Raw genomic sequence first — 18231 nt, 5'->3', positions numbered from 1 at the left:
GCCTGCACTTCCAAAGTGCTGGGATTAGTGGTTTATACCACCAAGCCCGGCCAATAAAACAAAATTTTAAAAATATATATCAACTGAAAAAATAGCAATCACTCATGTTCAAATATAAGTTTAACATTTCACAAGAATGGGGGACACAGGAGTGCTGTGGGATAATGCTCTTGTACACTGTAAAGACTTGTCACTCATATTGGTTTAATAAAATACAGGCCAGTAGCCAGCAGGAAGTACAGGCAGAGCAACCAGACTAAGAGAATTCTGGGAAGAAAGGCAGATTGACACACTCATCAGCATGATGCAGAGGAAGCAAGATGAGGATGCCTTACTGAGAAAAGGTGCCAAGCCAGGTAGCTAAACATAGACAAGAATTATGGGTTAATTTAAGTTGTAAGAGCTAGTTAATAATAAGCCTGAGCTAATAGGCCAAACAGTGTATAAATAATATTAACCTCTTTGTGTTTCTTTGGGACTGAACAGCTGTGGGACCAGGCAGAATAGAAACTTCCGTTTATAAATGGAGCCCAAATGTTTGGAAAGAATTTACATATAAAGCCTGAGAAAGCTTAAAAAAACAAACAAACAAAGAACCAGGATTCTAGACAGACAAGAACAGAGTCAAGCACAGCTTCTTGGTAACCATCTTTGCTGTGTTTGCTGGCAGCAAGCAGAGGTGTGGCTCCTTTAAGAAAGGCTTCCTGACTCTGTTAGCAGTAAAATAAGAGGCCCTGTCACCAAACACTTACTTGGTGTTTATGAGCAGCTAACAACAAGCTTCTTGGTGGTAGCATGGACCTAGAAACTCCATAGAGTTTTGCCAATAATTTGGCCATGAAGCTAGACTCTCAGGAAGTCAAGGAATAGGTAGAGCAGCTAGCTAAAAGAGCTACCACTTTAATCCTAGCCATGCTGCTTAGCAGATTAAAGATTCACATGGTCAGAAAAATATAGAGATATACAGTAAAAGCAGTTTCAGACCAAAAAATCCCTCTAAATGGTTTATGGTATATTTTAAAATATTAAGTAGCTTTGAGAGAGAAAAGAAAAAGGATAGATATAGTCCTTAAAAAAGAAATAGAGTAAGAAAAAAAAGTCATGTGAAGATAGAAAACACACAGAGAACCTGGATACTGTGTGTTACTGTGCTGTCTGAGTTGTTCGACAGCTGAGAAAAGACACCTGACTATAGATGCTGCTGGGTTAAATCAAGCTCTACATTTTTTGAAAATTCCCTGACTTCAAAATTTAAGTCAAAAGATATGTTACTTTGGAGGAGAGGTCTTGCTTTTGTTTCTACATGAAATGAGAGGCTGTGGATTCATTCTGGGTTAAGAAAAAAATAAGATTTGATCGAGGAACACCCCTAAAAAAACTCCAATGGGAATAGATAGCCCAGATGATCCAACATTTCAAAGCACCTCTGGTGCAGTTTCTTCTGAGTTCTGCATCCAGAACAGCTTCAAGGCTGTTCACGGAGATCATCAAACCTCACAGAATACTCCAGTCATGACTTGACCATAATCCTAAATTTTCTTTGGGTCTCCATAAGATTACCAGCACCCCCAATAATCAGGAAGTATCCTAGAAAACTATGCTTACATTCCCAAAATAATGATTATGAATGTTTGTCTTCGTTTAGAGTATTGGTTACAAGTTGTTATGGATAATGGTCAGGAAAAAAGCTAAACAAAGGAGATTAGATTCAGAGTTCTTGTTTTGAAAAGAAAACAAGGAGAAATGCTGTGGGATAATGCTCTTGTACAATGTAAAGATTTGTCACTCGTATTAGTTTAATAAAATGCTGATTGGACAGTAGCCAGTCAGGAAGTATAGGCGGGATGATCAGACTAAGAGAATTCTGGGAAGCTGGAAAGGCAGAGGGAAGCAGTCACTAGCAAGATGCAGAGGAAGCAAGAGAGAATGCCTCACTGAGAAATGGTACCAAGTCACGAGGGTAAACATAGACAAGAATTTGGGTTAATTTAAGTTGTAAGAGCTAGTTAATAATAAACCTGAGCTAATAGGCCAAAAACAGTCACAATTAATATAAGTATCTGTGTGTTTTTTAGGGGTGAACAGCTCCAGGAGTAGCGGGACAGAACTTCCATCTACACATGAGGGAAAAACTGAAAGGGTTAACAGACTGTACAGGAACAGCAGTCATTCTTCCCAAGCTCAATTTAGAACACACTTCCTGATACCATCAATGTCTACCACGATGGTGGAATCATGTGACTGTGCTAGCCTCCCCCCCACCCCACCCCAGGGCAGAAAAGGACTGACTGGTCTAGACTTTGGACCTGACAACTTTGAACTGTGTAAACTATGAGTGACTCTGTAATATCTCTGAAAGTCAACTTTCCTCAGCTATGAAATACAGATGAGAAAATCTACTTCAAAGTAATGGCAGTCTAAAGCAAAACTGAAGCCTGTGCCAGGCCTCTGTGAGACTGTGGTGCAGCTCTGGGCAGAGGCCCTGGGTTAGTGCTTGGTGTCTCTCCTGCAAGAGCTCTGCTCCTATGACTGCTGTCATCAGGGACTCTTCTTACTATGGTCTAAGCTGCTGCTAAGGCAAAGCAGATTTCTGAACAAAGTCTCTCTGAGCAAAGGGAGGCACAGGCAACAGAGAAAGGTTGTAAAAAAAAAAGTCACAGTGCTCTGACATGGAGATGGTTACAGCATGTCCTAGAATATGCGCTCACAGGTACAATCCATCTTTACAGCATTCTTTTTTTAAATTTTATTGATTTTTATTGACCTCTACATTTTTCTCTGTTCCCCTCCCTGCCTCTCCCCTCTCCTTCAACCCTTTCCCAGGGTCCCCATGCTCCCAATTTACTCAGGAGATCTTGTCTTTTTCTACTTCCCATGTAGATTAGATCTATGTAAGTCTCTTTTAAGGTCCTCATTGTTGCTTAGGTTCTCCGGGATTGTGATTTGTTGGCTGGTTTTCTTTGCTTTATGTTTAAAAACCACTTATGAGTGAGTACATATGTTAATTGTCTTTCTGGGTCTGGGTTACCTCATTCAAAATGATGTTTTCTAGCTCCATCCATTTTCCTGCAAAATTCAAGATGTCATTATTTTTTTTCTGCCATGTAGTACTCCATTGTGTAAATGTACCACATTTTCCTTATCCATTCTTGGGTCGAGGGGCATTTAGGTTGTTTCCAGGTTCTGGCTATGACGAACAATGCTGTTATGAATATAGCTGAGCACATGTCCTTGTGGCATGATTGAACATCCTTCGGATATATACCCAAAAGTGGTATTACTGGGTCTTGAGGAAGGTTGTTTCCTAATTTTCTGAGAAATCACCACACCTTTACAGCATTCTTTACAGCACGGAAAGTGTCCATTTTGAATTTTCATAGCCATTGTGGGATTCTTTGATTATTAAATGCTATACAGCACTTTCCATTTAATTATACAAACATTGGCTTCCATAATGATGATAATATCAGGGAAAGGTAATTTGCATAAACTAAGCCCCATCATTTAGCATAAGTTTACAGACCTCTTTATTATTAAATCACTTATATAATAAAATCAATATGCTTTAAAAGTAAAAATAGGTTCTTGGGACCATAAAAAAGAGTTACATGTTTTAAACTCTATCAATTTTCACAGTATAATGAGTCTTTTTTAAGATTTACTACCAACTTTCAACATTGAGACTTAGCGGAGAAGGTGTGTCTGCTCGGGCATTGGACAGTGCAGCTCTAGCAAAGATCCAGCTGGCCATCACAGTCCTACACTACAGGGGGACTTTAGAGACAGGGAAGCATTTCAGAGCAGAGCTAGAAAAATAGTGAAGGAAATAATCCAGGCATATATTTTATAGAGTTTCAGTAGACTAAGCATTCTAAAATTCTTAACATAAATATTCACCTTAAAATTACATCATTTCCTTGATTTAACAGGTCCTCAAGACCCCAAAATTTCTATTCAGTGCTAGGCTCATGACTGCTTTATCACCATAAGATTTGATGTTCTTCATTGACAGAATTCAAACATTTCACTGAATCATTGTTTAGTTAAGTCCTAAGAACCTTTTAAAATTAATCTTTCAAGCACATACAGCTCATCCAAAGATGGGCTATAATTATACAGTTCTGCCAGAAATGGGCTTACTACTTTATTTGCTCAATCAGTGTATGACTCTTCAGTAATTATAATTAATTCAAGTCCCTGATGCACCTCCTAGCAAACAATGTAAAAACATCAGACAAAATGGAAATAAATAGCCTTACATTTCTCCAATTATGACATTCACTTTCATCCTCAAAATGCATATATGTGAGATCTGGGGTGGGTCTGCTCTGCGCAAGAAAAAGCCACACAAAGAACCCACAACTCAGTGAGTAGAAAGAAAATACACTATGCTTTCCACAGGAAAATACAAACATCAGTGGGCAATTGAAAATTTTTATTTAACAGTTTATAAATGCCCAGAAACAGAAGCAGCAAGAAAAAGAGAAACCAAATTATTGTTAGGTATCTAGAAGGCATTGACAATTAGTTGGAGTTATACACAAAATTTATAAACACAAAGCAGTATCCAAAACTCTTACCAAGTCTTCACCAGTCTCTAAGAGGAAGGAAACTTTGTGTTTAAAAAGGAGGGAGAGTAGGAATCAGGAGTGCTGAGTACAGTTAGTACTGAGCACTGAAAGACAATTAAGTGTGCTGGTGCACAACTATAATCTCAGCACTCCAGAGGCAAAGGCAGGAGGATCATCACAAATTTGAGGCTAGCCTGGCTTTCACAATGATTTCCAGGCTTACGTAGGCTACACAGTGAGGCCCTGCCTCTACAAAGCAAAACAGAAAATGAATAATAAGAAATGCTGTTTAGGTCCCCTCCTTCATTTGACTGCCCGGAGCAAGGTAGGCCTTTGTCTGAGAGCTGCTTGGCCTGCAAGGGGACCTGAAAGTCTGCAGGAGGATCCATCATTCTTTGGGGTGAGTGAGGAGTGAGTGCCCGAACAGCGGCAGCTGCCCGGAGAGGGACCACCGACTCTCCACAACTCCCCCTGCCACCAGCACACTTCCTGCTCTTCCTGCAGGGGTTATTCTCCCCGGATACTGCCTCTCTCTTCCTGTCCCTTCCCAGCTTGCACCCAGAATCCTCCCCCCCTCCCCCTGCCTCATCCTCCCGTCTTTGGGGCCACAAAATCCCACAGCTCAGCCTGTTTGGGCTCTGGGGACCTGGAATTGAGTGCACCCAGGCCGGTGGGAGGTCCCCTCCTTCATTTGGCTGCCCGGAGCAAGGTAGGCCTTTGTCTGAGAGCTGCTTGGCCTGCAAGGGGACCTCACAGTCTGCAGGAGGATCCATCATTCTTTGGGGACACCAAACACCTCCGCGCTCCTTTTGAAGGAAGAGATGGGCAGGCGCCAATGCAGGAGCTCCTCCAACAACATGAAAGGCAACATGACATCACCACAAGCCAGACATCCCGAAACAACAAGAATTGAACACCCTACCCCAGAAGATATAGAAGAAACCGACATTAAACAGTACTTTATAAAAATAATAGAGGACCTTAAACAGGAGGTAAAAAACTGCCATAAAGAAATGGAGATGACAAACAAAAAGGTAGACGAAATAAATAAATCTCTCAAAGATACCCAAGAAAAACAAGAAAAACAAGAAAAAGCAATCAAACAAGTAAGGGAAACAGTACAAGACCTGATAAATGAAATGGAGGTATTGAAGAAAACACAATCTGAGGGACGACTGGAAATGGAAACTCTGAGTAAACGAACAGAAACTTCAGAGACAAGTATTTCCAACCGAATACAAGAGATGGAAGAAAGAATCTCGGACTCTGAAGATACTATAGAGGAAATAAACTCACAGATTAAAGAACTAAACAAATCTAACAAATTCTTAACACAAAACATTCAGGAAATCTGGGACACCATGAAAAGACCAAACCTAAGAATAATTGGGGTAGAAGAAGGAGAAGAATTACAACTCAAAGGCCCAGAAAACATATTCAACAAAATTATGGAAGAAAACTTCCCCAACCTAAAGAAGGATGTTCCTATGAAGGTACAAGAAGCCTACAGAACACCAAATAGACTGGATCAAAAGAAAGCATCCCCACGCCATATAATAATCAAAACACAAAACATACAGAATAAAGAACAGATATTAAGAGCTGCAAAGGAAAAAGGTCAAGTAACATATAAAGGGAAACCTATCAGAATTACACCTGATTTCTCAATGGAAACCATGAAAGCCAGAAGAGCTTGGATAGATGTGCTACAGACACTTAGGGAACATGGATGCAAGCCTAGACTATTATACCCAGCAAAGCTTGCATTCACCATTGATGGAGAAAACAAGATATTCCAGGACAAAAACAGATTTAAACAATACGCAGCCACAAATCCAGCCTTGCAGAAAGTAATAGAAGGAAAATCACAAACCAAGGAGTCCAACAACGCCGACAATAACTCAGGCATCTAGCGACCCTTCACCAGCACAACTAGAAGAAGGGAAACACACAAACTCTACTACTAAAAATGACTGAAGTTAACAACCACTGGTCATTAATATCACTTAATATCAATGGACTCAATTCACCTATAAAAAGGCACAGGCTAAGAGACTGGATACGAAAACAGAATCCAACATTTTGCTGTTTACAAGAAACACACCTCAACCACAAAGACAGGCACCTACTCAGAGTAAAGGGTTGGGAAAAGGTTTATCAAGCAAATGGCCCTAAGAAACAAGCGGGTGTGGCCATACTAATTTCCAACAAAGTTGACTTCAAACTAAAATCAATCAGAAGAGATGGAAAGGGACACTTTATACTCATAACAGGAAAAATCCTTCAGAATGAAGTCTCAATCCTGAATATCTATGCCCCTAATATAAAAGCTCCCACTTATGTAAAAGAAACACTTCTAGAACTCAAGGCAGCCATCAAACCACACACACTAATAGTTGGAGACTTCAACACTCCTCTCTCACCAATGGACAGGTCAATCAGACAGAAACCTAACAGAGAATTGAAAGACTTAATGGAGGTAATGAACCAAATGGACTTAACAGACATCTATAGAACATTCCACCCAAATAGGAAAGAATATACCTTCTTCTCTGCGGCTCATGGAACCTTTTCGAAAATTGACCATATACTTGGTAACAAAGCAAACTTCCACAGTTACAAAAAAATATTAGTAACCACCTGTGTCTTATCGGATCACCATGGATTAAAATTAGAATTCAACAACAATGCTACCCCCAGAAGGCCCACAAACTCATGGAAACTGAACAGTCAACTACTGATCCACACCTGGGTCAAGGAAGAAATAAAGAAAGAAATTAAAGTCTTTCTTGAATTTAATGAAAACAAAGACACAACATACTCAAACCTATGGGACACAATGAAAGCAGTGCTAAGAGGAAAGTTCATAGCACTAAGTGCCCACTTAAAGAAAACGGAGAAAGCACTCATTGGTGACTTAACAGCACACCTGAAAGCTCTGGAAAAAAAAGAAGCAGACTCACCTAGGAGAAGTAGAAGACTGGAAATAATCAAACTGAGGGCAGAAATCAACAAAATAGAAACACAGAAAACAATCCAAAGAATCAATGAAACAAGAAGCTGGTTCTTGGAGAAAATCAACAAGATTGACAAACCCTTAGCCAAACTAATCAAACGGCAGAGGGAGAACACGCAAATTAACAAGATCAGAAATGAAAAGGGGGACATAACCACAGACACAGAGGAAATTCAGAAAATCATTAGATCTTACTACAAAAGCCTGTATGCCACAAAATTGGAAAATGTAAAAGAAATGGACAGTTTTTTAGATAAATACCATATACCAAAGTTAAACCAGGACCAGGTAAATGCTCTAAATCGTCCTGTTAGTCGCGAAGAATTAGAAACTGTTATCAGAAACCTCCCTACCAAAAAGAGCCCAGGACCAGATGGTTTCAATGCGGAATTCTACCAGAACTTCCAAGAAGACCTAATACCTATACTCCTTAAGGTATTTCATAATATAGAAACACAAGAGTCACTGCCAAATTCCTTCTATGAAGCTACAGTTACCCTGATACCTAAACCACACAAAGACTCAACCAAGAAAGAGAATTACAGGCCAATCTCACTCATGAACATGGACGCAAAAATTCTCAATAAAATACTGGCAAACCGAATCCAAGAACACATTAGAAAAATTATCCATTACGATCAAGTAGGCTTCATCCCAGAGATGCAGGGCTGGTTCAACATACGAAAATCTATTAATGTAATCCATCATATAAACAAACTGAAGGAAAAAAACCATATGGTCATCTCATTAGATGCTGAAAAAGCATTTGACAAAATTCAGCACCCTTTTATGATAAAGGTCTTGGAGAGATTAGGGATACAAGGGTCATTCCTAAATATAATAAAAGCTATTTACAGCAAGCCGACAGCTAACATCAAATTAAACGGAGAGAAACTCAAGGCTATCCCACTAAATTCAGGAACACGACAAGGCTGTCCACTCTCTCCTTATCTCTTCAATATAGTGCTTGAAGTTCTAGCAATAGCAATAAGACAACATAAGGGAATCAAGGGGATTCAATTTGGAAAGGAAGAAGTTAAACTTTCATTATTTGCAGATGATATGATAGTATACATAAGCGACCCCAAAAACTCCACCAAAGAACTCCTACAGCTGATAAACTCCTTCAGTAACGTGGCAGGATACAAGATCAACTCCAAAAAATCAGTCGCCCTCCTATACACAAAGGATAAGGAAGCAGAGAGGGAAATCAGAGAAGTATCACCTTTCACAATAGCCACAAATAGCATAAGATATCTGGGAGTATCGCTAACCAAGGAAGTGAAGGATTTATTTGACAAGAACTTTAAGTCTTTGAAGAAAGAAATTGAAGAGGATACCAGAAAATGGAAGGATCTCCCCTGCTCGTGGATTGGGAGGATCAACATAGTAAAAATGGCAATTCTACCAAAAGCAATCTATAGATTCAATGCAATCCCAATCAAGGTCCCATTAAAATTCTTCACAGAGATTGAGAGGACAATAATCAACTTTATATGGAAAAACAAGAAACCCAGGATAGCCAAAAAAATCTTATACAATAAAGGTACTTCTGGAGGCATTACCATCCCTGACTTCAAACTCTATTACAGAGCTACAGTATTGAAAACGGCTTGGTATTGGCATAAGAACAGAGAAGTTGACCAATGGAATCGTATAGAAGACCCGGATCTTAAACCACAAACCTATGAACACCTGATTTTTGATAAAGGAGCCAAAAGTACACAATGGAAAAAAGAGGGCATCTTCAACAAATGGTGCTGGCATAACTGGATGTCAACCTGTAGAAGAATGAAAGTAGATCCATATCTATCACCATGCACAAAACTCAAGTCCAAATGGATTAAAGACCTCAATATTAATTTGAACACATTGAGATTGATAGAGGAGAAAGTGGGAAGTACTCTACAACAAATGGGCACAGGGAACCGTTTCCTATGCATAACCCCAGCTGCACAGACTTTAAGGGCAACATTGAATAAATGGGACCTCCTGAAGTTGAGCAGCTTCTGTAAAGCAAAGGACATTGTCACTAAGACACAAAGGCAGCCTACTGACTGGGAAAAGATCTTCACCAACCCTGCAACTGACAAAGGTCTGATCTCTAAAATATATAAGGAACTCAAGAGACTAGACGGTAAAATGCCAATTAACCCAATTAAAAAATGGGGCGATGAACTGAACAGAGAATTCTCAACAGAAGAAGTTCGAATGGCCAAAAGACACTTAAGGTCATGCTCAACCTCCCTAGCTATCAGGGAAATGCAAATCAAAACAACTTTGAGATATCATCTTACACCTGTCAGATTGGCTAAAATCCAAAACACCAATAATAACCTTTGCTGGAGAGGTTGTGGGGTAAGGGGCACACTCATCCATTGCTGGTGGGAATGCAAACTTGTGCAACCACTTTGGAAAGCAGTGTGGCGGTTTCTCAGGAAATTCGGGATCAACCTACCCCAGGACCCAGCAATTCCACTATTGGGAATCTACCCAAGAGATGCCCAATCATACAACAAAAGCATATGCTCATCTATGTTCATAGCAGCATTATTTGTAATAGCCAGATCCTGGAGACAGCCTAGATGCCCTTCAGTGGAAGAATGGATGAAGAAACTGTGGAATATATACATGCTAGAATACTACTCAGCGGTAAAAAACAATGACATCTTGAATTTTGCAGGCAAATGGATGGAAATAGAAAACACTATTCTGAGTGAGGTAACCCAGACCCATAAAGATGAACATGGGATGTACTCACTCATATTCGGTTTCTAGCCATGATTAAAGGACATCGAGCCTATAAGTTTGGGATCCTTGAGAAGATAATAAGAAGGTGAACTCCCAAAAAAGATATAGTAATCCTCCTGGATATTGGAAGTAGACACGATCGCCAGGCAAAATTGGGAACTTGAGGGTTGGGCAAGACTGGGCCAAGGGAAGATGGGGAGAGAAAAGTGTGAAGGGGAGAGCGGGGGGAGCTCGGAGGAATGGGGTGCTTGGGATATAGGAAGGGTGGATATGAGAGCAGGGAAGCATATATCTGAATTTAAGGAGCTACCTGAGGGTTGTCAAGAGACTTGACCCTAGAGGGGTTCCCAGGTTTCCAGGGAGACGCCCCCAGTTAGTTCCTTGGGCAGCTGAGGAGAGGGAGCCTGAAAAGGCCAGTTCCTATAGCCATACTGATGAATTTCTTGCATATCACCATAGAACCTCCACCTGACGATAGATGAAGAAAATGACAGAGCCCCACCTTGGAGCACCGGACTGAGCTCCCAAGGTCCTGATGAGGAGCAGAAGGAGAGAGAACATGAGAAAGAAAGTCAGGACCGTGAGGGAACCTCCAGCTGGCGACAGATGGGGAAGGTGACTGAGCCCCACATTGGAGCACTGGACTGAGCTCCCAAGGTCCCGATGAGGAGCAGAAGGAGCGAGAACATGAGGGAGAAAGTCAGGAACGAGAGGGGTGCGTTCACTCATGGAGACGGTGGGACAGAACTAATGGGAGATCACCAACTCCAGTTGGAATGGGACTGATGGATCATGCGACCAAACCCGTCTCTCTGAGTGTGGCCAACAGCGGGGGCTGACTGAGAAGCAAAGGACAATGGCTCTGGGCTCTGATTCTTCTTCATGGACGGGCTCTGTGGGAGCCTTCTCAGCTTGGTCGATCACCTTCCTGGACCTGGGGGGAGTTGGGAGGACCTTGGTCTTAGCATAGAGTGGGGAACCCTGATGGCTCCTTGGCCTTGAGAGGGAGGGAGGGGAGGTATGGGTGGAGGGGAGGGGAGGGAAGGGGGAGAAGGAGGGGAGAGAAAGGGGAGAAGGAGGGGAGGGAGGGGGGAGGAGGAGGGAAGGAGATGGAAATTTTTAAATATAAAAAAAAATAAACCATGAGAAAAAAAAAAAAAAAAAAAGCTGCCATGCTGGCTCAAATCTGCAGAATCAGGTCTTTCTGCAGGGGAGACAAACCAGCGACAGAGCGGTGCGACCTAGCATCCTAAACCAGGCAATAAGAATTATGGCTAATCTGTGGCTGCATGCATAGATATTATGAGAAAAGGAAATCAAATGTGGCTTTCTGCTGGTCTTAGTTTATTATTATTATTGCTATTGGCCTTGGGATACAGCTATTCATTGTAAACATATAGCTTTATATTTGTAATAAAATTTGCCATTTTATAAAAAAAAAAAAAAAAAAAAAAAAAAAAAAAAAAAAAAAGAAATGCTGTTTACCTATTACCCATGAAACCAGGAAATGCTACACAGAGTTGCATAACTGAGCCATTAAGAACACAGACCTCACTGTACACAGAATTTTGTGATCCCGTTTAGCTCTTTGCCACTGCTCATCACCATTAGTTGGACATCTAGTCAGAGCCCCAGTATTTGCCACACATGATTTCATTTAATTCACTTCAAAGTCTGATGAAGAGCGTCTTGAAGCTAAGAAATATCGTCATGTAGGCTGTTCCAAATTCCTTATGAGACAGAGCCATAAGTTCTCCTCCCAGAGCAAACCCCTATCCCTGAAGGAGAGTTTCCAGCAAAGGGTACAAAGTGTTGAAGCCACAAATTCAAAACTAGGGGTTACCACTGGAACTGGAGTAAGAAGGACAGAAGAAGGGCTGCCCCAGCTATTCAGGGAATGGAGAGGCTTCTGGTCTCCCTGCTGTTAGGCACATAGTAGAGCTGGTAATCCTATGTTTCTGGGGTTAAAATGCAAAAGAACATTCTGCTCCTTAAAAAGCTGGCAGTACATTCTTTTCAGTTTTCACAAGCAGTAGTCCTCACTAACTCACAGGCCACAGGGATAGCTGATCTTAGATGAATAGATAAATCTGTAATTGTGAGATCTTTCTGTTATTAAATCTGACTACCCTAGTGGCAGTATCCCATTGCGCTCTCTTTCAGGGAGGAAAATAACAATTTGGCCCCTGGAGGGAAGAGCCAGCAGCATATGGCATCAACCTCATTCTGGCTAGGGGCTTGAAGAGGCTGCTATGCTTCTCAGGTTGCAATTCTCTGCTGAAAAGGGAAGCCCAGACTTGCTGGCTTGCAGAAACTGAAGAGTCACTGGTGCACCTGGGTCCCTATAGTGTCTATCATAGACCCCTGGCATTATTTCTTCAAGTTCATCCTGAGGCTCAGTGAGTCGGATCTCCTTTGAGGTCCTAACTAAACCAGATGTAGGCAGAGTCGGGATTTTTATCTTATTAAAATAGATATGGCTAATTTGTCTTTTCAAATTCATTTTAAATTAAATTGGATTTCCTCGGAAGGCTGCTGGGTCAGTTCCCCCGCTGGAAGGCAGGACAAAGGTTAATTGCACGCCTTTCACCAGCTCTTCTGCTCTCCTGGGCAGACTCTGATAACCTGCCCCAGAGGTGGAGAAGGCTTTGGTTTATTGGGTAATAATGCTTCCACTAGAACCATTTACCATTATGCCAGGAAACTTTTTTTTACACAAAACAAAATAACAACAACAACATAAACCCCAAGATATGATTGCAGTAACAAGAAAGAAATGTAATGCTGCTACCAAACTTAAGGTTAGCTCTTTTAAAACACAAAACCAAAGGCACCTGAACTCTTTGGTTCCTTAAAAGGTTCCAAATTATGCAAAAGTGAATGCCCTTCTAGAGAAAACTATTCACTAATTTCAACAGAAAATTCTACTAATGCTTTCACTTAATTTATCTCATTTTAGACTGTCTACATTCATGAAAATTTAACCTAATAACTCCCTGTTATACAAAGCATAATAAAGTATGAATACTTAAATACAATGTAAATAAAGCACTTTATCAATTATATTTCTGTATTCTAAATTAGTGACTTCACTTAGCATGTCTGCCTTGCATAGCATCACACTATTTTTCAATTAAAAGTCCAGATGTTTCAAAGGCTCCAGTAGGCAACAGCAGCTATGAGAAATGCTTTCTCTGCATTGTAATCATCGCCACCATATCAGCTCCAGGCTGCATTAACATACTCATGCTTTATTCCAGCTCCCCTTCTCACAAGGCAGAGAAGCACACGCCTAAGAGTTGGATGGTCAGTTTCCTCTACAAACATCCCTGAGCTTCACATTCTCTCATACAACTGTAGGATTTTATGGAGCAAATTTCACCGTAGGTAAACTTGCTTCTTAGCAGGAACAATGATCACTTTGATTTTCCTCCCTGGTGCTTTGGACTGAGCTTATGGCTCTGACAAACTGCACAGCATTCAAACACCGACTGCTTCAATAATCTGATTGTGTGTACATAAAGAATGACGCACCATACAGACACCAAACTTAGGTTCAAGTACTATTTAATGTGTTATATATGTCTGTGCCTAGCTGATACTAAAAATCAACTTGAGTATATAAAAGCCACCCATTATTTGTTACAATTAAAGTCATTTATTCTCATTTTTAATGTCAGTGTCATCTCTTGAACAATTCAGTTTTTATCTTACTATACAAAAACAACAATTCACCTGAGCTGAGACTGAGCAAGTACAACAATTACTCTTGCTCCCATTCAACAGAAAACAATAACAGAACCGAACAGAATAAAGTTCTGTCAGTTGCAACAAAAATGCTTCTGCATTTGATATTTCGTTAATTAAATGCCTCTTTACCCACAAACAGAAGCAAAAGACCTATGTTATAAGAGATATTCCTATGCTTGGTAAACACAGAGTAACTTGTAGAAAATTATAGGTTCTCATCATTAAGAGAAACATTAAAAAATCAACTTCAATCCTAATTTTTGAGTTATATTATAAAGTTCTTTTGTTTGGAATATTCCAGGAGGAGCTTTTCTAACACAGATGCTATTCAAAAGATAAATGCCTTTACAAACGTTTCCACCTTAAAAGAGTCAGTCCTGGCAGGTACCATCTCAGCATCTGCAGACAGACAGCTTCTGCTCCTTCCTGAAGGAATCTTAGGTGGAACATTTTTAATACATCACTATGTCACTTTTTAATGTGTCCCAATCTATTAACCACATGGCAAACTAACAGGGATTTTTAAAATATGAGTTTTATGGCTTTGTGCTGGTGATTAATTAAATAAATAGCCACCATTTCACAAATCATCCCACTAATTAGTCTAAAACAGACACTTTGCATTGACTGGTACTCCTGCCATCTGAAGCTCACAGAAGGGCAGGAGCTGTGTGGCATGGCCACGTCTCTGCACTTTGGCGCCCATTGTTGCGGCTCATGGCTGGCATCCTACCCTGCCACCCAGAGGCAGAGGTGCCATCTTTGCAGGTGCTGTAGTCAGCTGGAATTTGGCTCCAGCTGCTCAGGAAAGATGTTCCCCATAATTATTCTTTTACCCTAAAGGAAACAATGGAACAACAAAGGACTCAGTGCAGCCTCCAGCTGCAAGCACAGAGGCTTCACTAGCAAGCTCAGGAGCAGGTGAGGGAGCCGGACAGTGCAAACCTAGGGAGAATGCTAGAATGGCTTTTCTTAGAACTCAAAACATGTTATGTGATTATCATCAATTCAGATATTAAGCAATTAATTCCAAATTCCTATTAAGGACTGAGGTCACTCCTATTTGAGACTGACTGGAATTCAACCATGGTTGTTTTAGTAGCATATTTTTAAAAGACAGTAATTCCTCTGAAAGCACATTAAACTGAGAAATACTTTTTAGTGCCAGAAAAAAAAATCAAATGGGAATGTATCAAGAATCTGATTTCCTTCAGGCAATATACTGAGTGGATTTCCAATCTTAAAATTCATTACAGACAGAGGAAGGAGCCCTCACTAGGAAAAGCACACTACCCTACCAAAAGGGATGCTCTCCTCCTCAGCCTTAGCAACATCTCTAAAAATGAGAAGAGGAAGTAGGGGTAGGAGAAAAGACCTGGGCCCTGAACCAAGGTGACCCAGAAGAGTCATGCACCCTTCCTCCCCTGTATAGGATTTTGCATTTATCCTTAGTAATGCCACAGAACTAAAACACAGTTCCAGTACATTCTTGTACAGCAGATATGAGGAATCTCATGAGTCAGTAAAAACCGGGGAGAGGAAGGAACCAGGCAAACTGAACCTAACACTACACATGCTGTGCTTCAAATAGGAAGATACAAGCACAAAACACACAATACAAAGCAGAACAGAAAACCCACCATTTGGAACAGAGGCGAAAGAAACAACAGTCTGTATCTCTGTACTGAGCTGTGGGGAACTGCTTCTGAGACTCTCCATGTGAGAGAAATGAGAAAGAAGCTGACTGGGCATGGGATTCAACAGACTTACATTAGAAATCTGGCTTCACCACTTACTATATAATCTACGGCAAGTCTGTTCACCTTTCTAATCCTCAGTTTCTCCCATCACAAATGGTATGAATAATAGTGCAGCTTGCACAGGGAAGCTGGGAAAAAAAGAAAAGTGTAGATGTATTCTAGCAGGCAGCAGACATTCAACAGCATCTAGATTATTAAGCTGAATCACACAAAACTGCTGGCATTCAATCATTTATGACCTACAATGACTGTAATTTCATATGGCAATATTATAGTGGCTGAGACAATCAGTATTATGAGTGAGCTAGAAAAATGAGCAAAAATTTTCAAAAGTAGAATGAATCACACTCCTACCAAAGGAAGATAGTCATGTTACAAAGGTACTCTTAAAAAGTCTGTCTCTGATTCCAACAATACAGCAGCTGATATTTATTAAACACTGCTATGGGTCCTAATATCCCATGAATGACATATACAATGACTATGTAAAAGTCTCAAAGTATTTAAATGAGGTAGTCACCCATTCTTCCTAATTTGCAAGGAAGCTTAGAAATGACTTAACCTGCCTGAGGTCACAGATGGTAGATTAGGTGGGGTGCAAGCCTGGAGCTTTTGCATTTGCAGTTATTATTTACACTGCCTACCCACAATACAACACTATTTACTGGATATTTAATAAAGCTGTGTGAAGACAAACAGCAAATGACTCACAAATCAATCTTTGGCCCTTGCGAGTGGCAGAGGTGTGTCAGTGGGCCTCAGGGTAGGAAAGGTTTTAGAAGTACCTGCAGTGAGTCAGGGAACACCACGAGGCAGCAGTTCCACTGCAGCTAGGTCATCCTAGAATAGTGCTCCTCTCTGGCCACAGTGCTATTCAAAAACAGGAAAAAAGTCCCCAAGAAAAAGCATAAAGTTTTCATCAAATAGTCACTGTGCTCTCAAATGCTACAGGCAACCCTTTCGCTATAGCAAAGGCAGCGAAACTTCTTGTCTGTTTTTTCATTTGTGTGCGTATTCCTCTTTTACTTCCTAAATCTTTAGACTGGCAGCAATAGAGAGGAAAAAGGCACTAACAGTGAAAAGCTAGGTGTGGTGGCACAACATTTAACTTAGCACTTGGGAGATTCAAGGCTAGTCTGTTCTACATAGTGAGTTCCAGGCCAGCCACAGCTATATAGTGAAACCCTGTCCAAAACACGGGGGCAGTGAGAATTCAAGTCAGAGAAAACTCAAACACTATGCTTTCAGAGCCAATGTAAAAAGGTTTTTTGGACTGCCTTTGAGGTACCCCAAACATCCAAAAATAAAGAAGATATCTGCTTGGCTTGAAAGCAGAGACACTAAATACAGACCATTCCTTCTGCTTTCCAGACAGTACCTGATAAAGAATCTGCAGTGTTCACACCACACAGACCCTGTTTTTCTGAAGCCCTGCTCAGGGGTTTCCCTGGGGTTTCCTTTGCAACAGTTGCAGCCGAGACTCCGGGAGGAACCCAAATAAGCTGCTTTAACCTTCCCTTAAACTGATATTTCCATAGAGGATTAAGAAAACATTTCAAATAAGTCAATTTCCTCTAATGAAAACCAATGTGACAATAGGAGTGCCAAGAGAAACACACAAAGACAATGATTAAGATGTACCTCTCTTGTCTCTGGACATGTGAGAAACAGAGCAGAAGTTGAGATGGAAGCAGGCAACGTAAGTCCTCCTGTTCCCAATAAGATGCCCAACTAAGTAGTTACAGAGATCAGATTTTAACCAGTTGCAGCAAAGCACAGGGGAAAGCCTCAGCTTTGCTCCTAACCAATGCCCAGAGTTGTGTATCTCTGCATCCCTGCTGACTAGATGTGTCCTAGTGAAAGCCATCAATGTCTCTTTTTCAGTAGAGTACTTAATGAACTCTGCTTACTTTTTGAACCAGGGAGAATGCAAATACCTACGTATCATTGAGGTTCCTGTGGAAGAGGGCAAACATCCTGGGGCACAAAAGAGGGAACCCCCTTTGAACCAAAGGAACACGGATGCCATGCTCCTCAACTACATAGACAGCACTCCAAAACCAGCCAAAGCTGAAAATATCCTGAAAGAACTCCCTAAAAGCCCAGAAAGGCAGACAGCACCAGGCTTTGTCTAGACTCCCCAGCACCCTTCCCTCTGTCCATGGTTGTGCATCCTCCTCCAGACAACCCACTATCCTGCCCTCTGCCCATGATGCTGTGCAGCCTTTCACTATGATGCACAGAGACTTAGGTGATTATATGCTGGGTCCTATGAGTTCTTCTAGCAAATCAGTACACCACAGGGTGGTCTTGGGGACAGAATTGATTTCATTTAACTTCAGCTAGTCTCTGCACTGACCTCCCCAGTGTTGGCACATGGACA

General features: G+C 41.0%; 1 protein-coding gene across 12 annotated transcripts in view; it reads right to left on the bottom strand.

Moving 5' to 3' along the window:
• Mapkap1 (MAPK associated protein 1) overlaps nt 1–18231 on the bottom strand; it is a 222702-nt gene that overhangs the window by 134029 nt on the left and 70442 nt on the right. The window contains exon 1 of one of the 12 annotated variants that reach the window (XM_038336931.1): nt 15885–15903. The exons of the other annotated variants lie outside the window; for them this stretch is intronic. The gene's annotated coding sequence lies outside the window, so the exon portion shown is untranslated. Of the gene's footprint in view, nt 1–15884; nt 15904–18231 lie in introns of those variants that run through there. 12 annotated transcript variants of the gene reach the window in all.

Source organism: Arvicola amphibius, chromosome 7 (genome assembly GCF_903992535.2).
Source record: "Arvicola amphibius chromosome 7, mArvAmp1.2, whole genome shotgun sequence".
Lineage (NCBI taxonomy): Eukaryota > Metazoa > Chordata > Mammalia > Rodentia > Cricetidae > Arvicola > Arvicola amphibius.
This window is presented reverse-complemented; position numbering and strand designations above follow the sequence as displayed.